At 33.4% G+C, this 7,982-nt stretch overlaps 1 non-coding gene across 1 annotated transcript; it reads left to right on the top strand.

The window, feature by feature from the left end:
* Positions 1-1,287: 1,287 nt before the first annotated feature.
* Positions 1,288-1,394, top strand: LOC112518778. Its single transcript, XR_003069850.1, has one exon. It is a non-coding gene; the product is annotated as a small nucleolar RNA R71 (small nucleolar RNA).
* Positions 1,395-7,982: the final 6,588 nt, after the last annotated feature.

The raw sequence follows: 7,982 nt of genomic DNA, 5'->3' as shown, positions 1-7,982 counted from the left end.
ATTGCTACTTTCTAGCAGATAGTCTAGCTAACAGATAAGATCTATCTATTACATGGATAATCATATATTACAAGATAAACTATAATTCCAACTGTTGATTAGTCATCACCAGCTGTCATTATTGAATAGGTGATTTCATCCTTATCTTCAAGTCTTCAATKTACGCTTGGATGAATACTTAGAAATTCTTCTAAGTGTTGAACTGCTCCATCGTATCGATGGACACTTTCCATCGATTCGTCCATCGATCCGCTGGATGTACTTGATCCATCGGTTCGCTAGATATACTTTCCATCGAAACTTTGGATAGTCTGTTCATCGGTCCGCTGGATAAACTTTTCTCTGCCTTGATGTTTTCATCGATCTTCTGGTTCTTCATCACTTATTGTTTTTCATTACTTTTTACATTTTGCATTATGGAGTCTAACAGTTTCCTTTGTGGTACTAGATTCTCCCAAGTTCTTATCACTTCTTAAAGTCACGGCTTTGACATGTTCTTTTGGTGTTTCCATGTCACTAGGCAAGGTTTCTTGAGGTCTATTCTTGAGATTCGCGGCAAATTGGCCGAGTTGGGTCTCGAAATTCCTCAAGGTGGCATTGGTTTGGTTTATAAAACCTTTAAGTAAAGATTCGAGTGAACCATTACCCTCTGATGCATTTTGTTGCCTAGGTGCATGTGATTGTGAAGGTTCCCCATTTTGGTACATGTGATGATTACCTTACATATGATGACCACCTTGATGAAATCCCGGGGGATTTGAGGGTCGGCTTTGGACTTGAGTTGCCTCGGGGGGTTGAAGTCCAGGATTTCTGGCCCATGAAAAATTAGGATGATTTCTCCAATTTGGATTGTACGTAGGAAAAAATGGCTATTTCTTGTATGGTTCCCAACATAATTTACCGAAACGGGGTTTCCGGGGCAAAACTCATAAGAATGATTTTCACCACAGAAAACACAATATTCAGTCATGGAAGAATTTGACATATGGATTGGACTTGATTATTTTCCCCATTCAAGTTTAAATTGTTTTTAACCAAATTAGTTAAAGTAACAATTTGGGCATTCAAAGAAGAAATGGCATCAAGCTCATGAATTCCCGAGGCAGATTTAGAAACAACAGCACGAGGGTTAGACTATTCAGTATTATTATTAGAAATTTGTTCCAAAATGTCATACCCCTCGTTGTAGGTCTTAGTTGTAAAAGCGCCACCGGCCGTTGCGTCAAGAATGATTTTAGCGGCACTGGAAAGTCCATTATAAAAGGTTTTCAATTGAATACAATGAGGATTCCATGATGAGGACACTTCCATAGAAGGTCCTTGAATCTCTCCCATGCATCCGATACCGCTTCATCTTCTTCTTGGCGAAACGCCATAATTTCATTTCTAATTTTTACATTCCTCGTAGGAGGAAAGTATTTTTTTTAGAAATTTTTCCGCCAAATCATTCCAAGTAAGGATCGAGTTTGGTGATTGAGAATTTAGCCATGCTCTAGCTCTATCCTTCAATGTATAAAGGAAAAGCGTCAAGCGTAAGGCCTCTTGTGTAACTCCAGGAATTTTAAAATGATTCGTTATTTCTATAAAAGATTTCAAATGAGAGTGCGGATCTTCCGAAGATAATCCCCCAAACTGACCCATTGCGGAAATCATTTGAAACATAACAGGCTTGGGTTCAAAAGATGTTGCTGTCATTTCGGGCCTACCAATTCCCGAGGCCAATTGAACAAATTCGGGAGTTGCGTAGTCCCGTATGCCTCTATTTTTGTCATCGGCAATGTTAACTGTGGCTTCCCGCTGAGGTGGATTATCCCCCATGGTATGATTTAAAGTGGGATTTCGCCAATTGTTTCTACCTCTTCTTCGTCTCCTAATGGTTCTTTCTAACTCCAGATCAAGAGGTAAAAGATCACCGTGCTGTAGCCGTGGCATACAACATAGGAACAGTGAATGAAACAAATGACCAAGGCTCTAATGAAAATCAATATATCAGGATAAAAATTGCGCCAGTCCCCGGCAGCGGCGCCAAACAATTGATGTGGCGAAAATCGTAAGTGTTCACACATTGGGCACAAAGTCCCCACAGTGGAGGTGCAAGCGCACGCCGACACTATGATTGCTTTCAAGTAATAGAGTGGTATAGTACCAAGATCATTTCCACAGGGACTGAGGACTTACTGAGAATCAGAGACTTTCATGAACTTCTTGAGCATGTTTTGGTTTGAGAATAAAAGTTGAGTTTTGTTTGTGCAAAGCTTAGAAATATGAAATAAACCCTAAATACTAAAAAATGGATATGGGTGTAAGCTTCCCTTAAGAAAATTGTTGGAACAGTTTGGTCAGGAACTCATGGGACTTCTATAATAACTCCGCTCTCTCGAAAGTGAAGTTTTATATACTGTGCTCACAGAGTGCCCACAAAGCGTCCAGTTTTATCAATCTTAAACTTGTCGAATTAGCTAATGATAAAAAGATATCTGTTTCCACTAGCCTGAAGATTTATACTCACAACACCTTGTAGTATAAACTCGACTAATATATGAACATTAGCTAAAAACATGCAGAACCCGTATCTCTGCGTGATTATCAAAGACTCTCTCAAATCTTTATGCATCATCTAAGCCGTATTTCAGATCCGCCCATCTCTAAATCAAGGATCTAATATTAACACTTCAAAGTGATCAGCTTATCTACGTTGAGCTTAAGTCCCGACTTAAATGACCAAGCTTAAGAATCAATAAAATTGACAACACCCAAGTGCCTTAGACTTGAGAGAATGCTCTACTGCTCTAGAGCTTGAGAGAATGCTCCAAGGTTGCTTGACTGAATTGTTGATGGATTGATTGTCTTCCAAATGAGAGAAAAACTTCAATATATAGTGAAAAAGTGAGAACCGGACAAACTATTCGCCCAAAGGAAGAAAGTTTTAATCGACTAGAGGGTAAAGACCCCCCTTCACTTCTTGTCTACTTTTCAGGCCTTGTCACTTTTTCTTGAAAGGTTGAAAAATGTAAAGTTACCTAACCCTTAAATTAAGGAAAAGGTAATTAAGGCCTTTTCTTTAAAATAATGGTAAGGTTACTTTTAAGACATTTTTTAATCCAACAAGGCCCATTCTTCAAAATAATTCAAGATTTTCGGATCTGACTTTAGAATTAAATCCCTTTAATACCCAAGAGAGCCAGTATTTGAATTTTGTCCAAATCCATATTGAAGAAAATATGCCATAAGAAGAATGTGAGTAGAAAGTGGACATAATACCAACAGCAATGAGTTTTTTCAAAAAATAATCAAATTCTTGACCTTTCATCACCTCTTAACATATTTTGGACCAAAAATACAGTATAAGAGCAAAATGGATACCAAAGACACAATAAAATAGGGGTATTGAACAATAAATAACTCTCACAAATTGAGAGTTATCAGTAAGCATAGGTGGTAGTCACTAATGGAGGTGGTGGTAGAGCACGGTAATAGAATTAGAAGCCATGACAATGGCTGAAAATGAGAAAGAAAGACCGAGGTTTTGAAAAGGAGATAGCAAGATGGAAACGAAGTGAAATATACGAGCGACGGGCACATGGGCCAATAAAAATTACCTTTCAATTGTTTCCATGTATATTTTACATACTTGTACAATAAAATAATTTACTTTATAAAAGTAAAACGAAAAATGACAAACATACCCTCATCTGAATGGCACTTAATGGTAGAATGATAACAAAATTTAATTGGATTATTTTATATTTGTTACTGTTTTGATTGTTGAATTGTTCCATTCGATTTTTTTTAAGACATGTTAACCAAATAAATAATGGTGATTAATAATTTGTTTGTTTTTCTAAAGACTATAGGGGTTGTTTGGGATTACTTATTTGAAATAACTTATGTTTTTCTATAAAACACTTATCAACTTATTATAAGTCAGAAGAGTTTAACTTTTTCAAAAACTTCTTATTATTGATTTGGCACCGCTATAAGTTGTTTATCCAAATACTCAAAAATACTTATTACCGGTGTCACACCGGAATAAGTCAATAAGTTGTTTTTATAAGCAATCCCAAACACCCTCATAATATTGTTTATGTGTTGGGTATGTTTTGACGCATCTAGATGGTTATATATTTTAGACTATAATGTTATGGATCTATAGGTATAGAAAGCGGTTTTATTTTATGTGTATAGGGTGATATTTCCTATTTGTAACTTGAAATAGGCGTTGGGTCTTCATATGCAATAAAGTGTGGACTCTTTGAGTCGGACATCGATCATTGACCATATAATGTAATTTCTAAGTGAACGGGCTTAACTTGGATTTTAGAGATCGCAAGGTAAAGGCCTAGCATGGTTGAACTTGGTGATTCCACAAACAAAAGACTTGAAAGAGTTGAGCTTGTTAATTCATGAAACTATAGACCTCGAGAGGTTGATCTTAATGATTGGTTATCCGTATGTTGTGCTCACTTACGTGTTCTTCACTATCAATGGTAAATCAGGTCTCCTCCGTCATCATAAAATATATTGTGCCCTTCCAACCGTGAACTTAATTTAAATGCATGAAATGACTTGATTAAAACTATGTTTTCAGTTCAATGCTTTATAACTTTTATTTTGTAACCGTTTGATTCACTAGGTGTTAAACCTAACATTTTCTCAAATGACATGTATATAAAGATCTCTTGGCGTGTGGGATCCTAATGCTTGAGAGGAGCGATGTGTGTGCCAGTAGTGGCATTTTTTAGTTACCATTCTTTTGGAAGACATCGTGGAGTTTCAACGGTTAAATATTTTTTTATAGATTGTAGCGACACCCAGTTGTAATCTATATCTAGTTATGGTTTGAATTGGTAGGTTGTTAGCTATCATACATTATTTGATGTAATGTCTCTTACTACTTACCCTTTGTTGGGTGTTTGTATTTGATTCAACTTTTAATCTGCTTTACTTCTATAATTTAAGTTATCTCCCATTTTTTGGGGTTGTTTACTTAGGCAATATTGCCTTGTTACATATATTAACCATATAATCATTCAAAATATCAAAGTCTATTAAGTTTTTTCAGACTAATAATATTTCACTATATTAACCAGTTTTACACATCAAAGTAATTTATTTAATTAGTTCTAACAAATTCAAATTTATTTATTTGTTTAATTACCGAAAATTCGACAAATCTATCAAATTTTTCTAAGAGGATGTTTGGTTTAGACAGATAAATGAAAACAAGAACGAATTTTCATTCTTTCAGTTAATTTGGATTTCTACAGAAATAAACCTATTATATTATATAAAACCTAATAATTTCTTAGGGATCGTTTATCAAACACTTATCGGTAAAATTTAACATTATCCTTTACTTACCAGGTAAGATTTCAGTCCACCAAAACGGTATTGTATGCAAGATTTTACCCGGTAAGCGCTTAACATGGTAAGAGTCGTCATTCTGACTTACCGGGTAAGACTTTTGGTTCTCGTCTCGTTCTTACCGGATAAGATTATTGGTCCTTACCATATTCATCCGGTAAAGAAATGTGACTTGATGTTCACTTATCCGAGTAAGTGTTTGGTAAACGCCCTTTATTTCTTATATTTTTAAATTTATTAATTACTACTCAATATTTTTAACCAAAACCTGTAAACTTTTCACCTTTATTTTTATAACGTTTTATGGTTGTTAAAAATGAAATAAAGAAATGTGCATGAGACATGTGAATAGAATGGAGTAAATACGGCACCGTTTACAGTAGCCGTGGTGATGAAGCCGCCGATATCCTCCTCGTGACTCTGCGCCCATCTTCACTTTCATTCATTCACGCCATTTACTTCTTATTTATTACGATTTTTATTAATTAAAAATTAATAAACAATTAAATATTTATTGACCAATACACAACTAATAACTTTACCGACCAACCAGATAATTTAAATAATCTTACACAATAAATTTATAAATTCATAAGAGCTTTTTCATTAAGACAAATATATGAATTAATTTATCTGTTTGGATAAATTTATCTGTTTAAAGAACGGGACTGATGAGTTTGAGAGAGACAAAAATCTGTTGGAATAATTTCTAGGGTATTTATGGTTGTTTCAGGAGGTATAACCGGGACAATTTGAGGTTCTGATTTATTCCATATAACCATTTTGGTTTAATAGCACAACGACCTGTATAGTTGACCGAATAAGCCGTCCAAACTATTTAGCTTTCTTCGGTTTTTTGGGGTTTGCCGTGCATTTGTACTATGCTTGCTTTGGTTAGTGTTTTTTTTCTAACAACCCCTTTACCCCTAAATTTTCATAGTGTTTTTGCTGTAAAAATAAAAAAAATCTGAATTTTCACAGCAAAAACACTATGAAAATTTAGGGGTAAAGGGGTTGTTAAAAAAAAAACATGTTGATTTAACGATCTCATAAAAACATGTTGGTCTCATATGAATCCAGACCTGTAATATAATCTCGTAAGTAAAATTGATTTTCTTTAGAACGTTTATTACGAGGTGTCTTTTCGTAAAGGAGTTGCAATCCGGAACTCCTGACATTCATTGTGAAATATTTGATTTACGATAAAATATTTTTTAATTAAATAAATAAAAAAAAGTAAAATAAAATAAATCAGAAGAAAGCGAAAGGAGGAAAAGAGAGACAAAAACTAAAGAGAGAGAAAAGTGAATTACTTTTGCTTTCTTTTCTTCAAACGAATCTTTGAAAATCCCTCTTTCACAACGGTGGAAATTACTAATTATATTTTTTAAATTAAATATAAATTTATATATATATATATATATATATAGATGACGTTTCAAATGTAACTCATTGCTCTTTTACAATCAATGCAACCTAATAAATTGAGATATTTATGAAAATAATGAGAGTTTATTTATTATGATTTAATATTTATGAAAGATGATTATAGTTCATTAATTATGATTAATATTTTATATTATGAAACAATTTAAACTTTTATGTAATCGCATATTCATCAAATTAAATGAACGATTGTTATTGATTATATTGGTTATACGAATATAAGAGGTTACATAATAAGTTACCTCTCTCTCTATGTATATATTTAAATAGCCTGAGTTTTACCTTCTTTTTTTTTCAAAAGGAAAAACTTGATTAACATGTTTTATTACATTATAATTATTTTAATAAATATAATAATCAAGTTAATATAAATATTATAAAGATTCATGGGAACATTATAGGTGTTTATGTTTATGTTTTATGGTTTAAGTGTTTTCAACAGTTCTTGTCTGATTTTTAAAAAAATCGACGGAACATGTCATTTATATCCTTATAGTTACATTTTTTTATGAGTTAGATCTTTGTAGTTCCATTTTTTTAATAAATTTTGCCCTTTAATAAATCAAATATTTGGGTTTATGTAGTTGTAGTTTTTTAACAAGTTCGGTTCTTAAATAAATCAATATCTGGGTCCCTGTGGTTACATGAAGCACCCAAGTCGTTGTAAATATACAACCAAAAAGACACAGTATGTTGATTTTTTTTTAAAAAGGAACAAAAAGTGTTAAAAACATATAATCACATACACAAAACCATTAGATTTAAAAATTCTTGGGTCTTTGGAAGAGTCGGTTTAAGCTTCAATCTCTTGGGTGACATCCAATGCCAGTATTTTAATTGGATCTCCTCGAGGTGCAATTCTTTGTCCATTTCTCTTGTTCTTGGTTCTGCTCCCCTTTTGCAACCGTCATTTGAAGGCCTTTCTTCCAGCTTTGGTCCTCATTTGGTTGCAGTTTGTGGTTGGTTTTTTTTTTGTTCCTAATCTTCTTTTGTTTCGATTTCTTACATGGGTCGAGGGGCGTTTGTCTACTTCTTGCAGACCTCTTCGATGCCTTTTTCTTAGTAGAATTTGACTTTCAAAACAAATTTACTCTAAATATTATATATTTGTTTTTTTGATTAAGTTAGATTAAAACAACTCATACTAATAATTAAACAATCAATCAATCAAA

Source organism: Cynara cardunculus (assembly GCF_001531365.2).
Source record: "Cynara cardunculus var. scolymus isolate 2C chromosome LG 9, CcrdV1, whole genome shotgun sequence".
Lineage (NCBI taxonomy): Eukaryota > Viridiplantae > Streptophyta > Magnoliopsida > Asterales > Asteraceae > Cynara > Cynara cardunculus.
The sequence above is the reverse complement of the archived record's forward strand: the minus strand, read 5'-3'. Positions and strand labels throughout refer to the sequence as shown.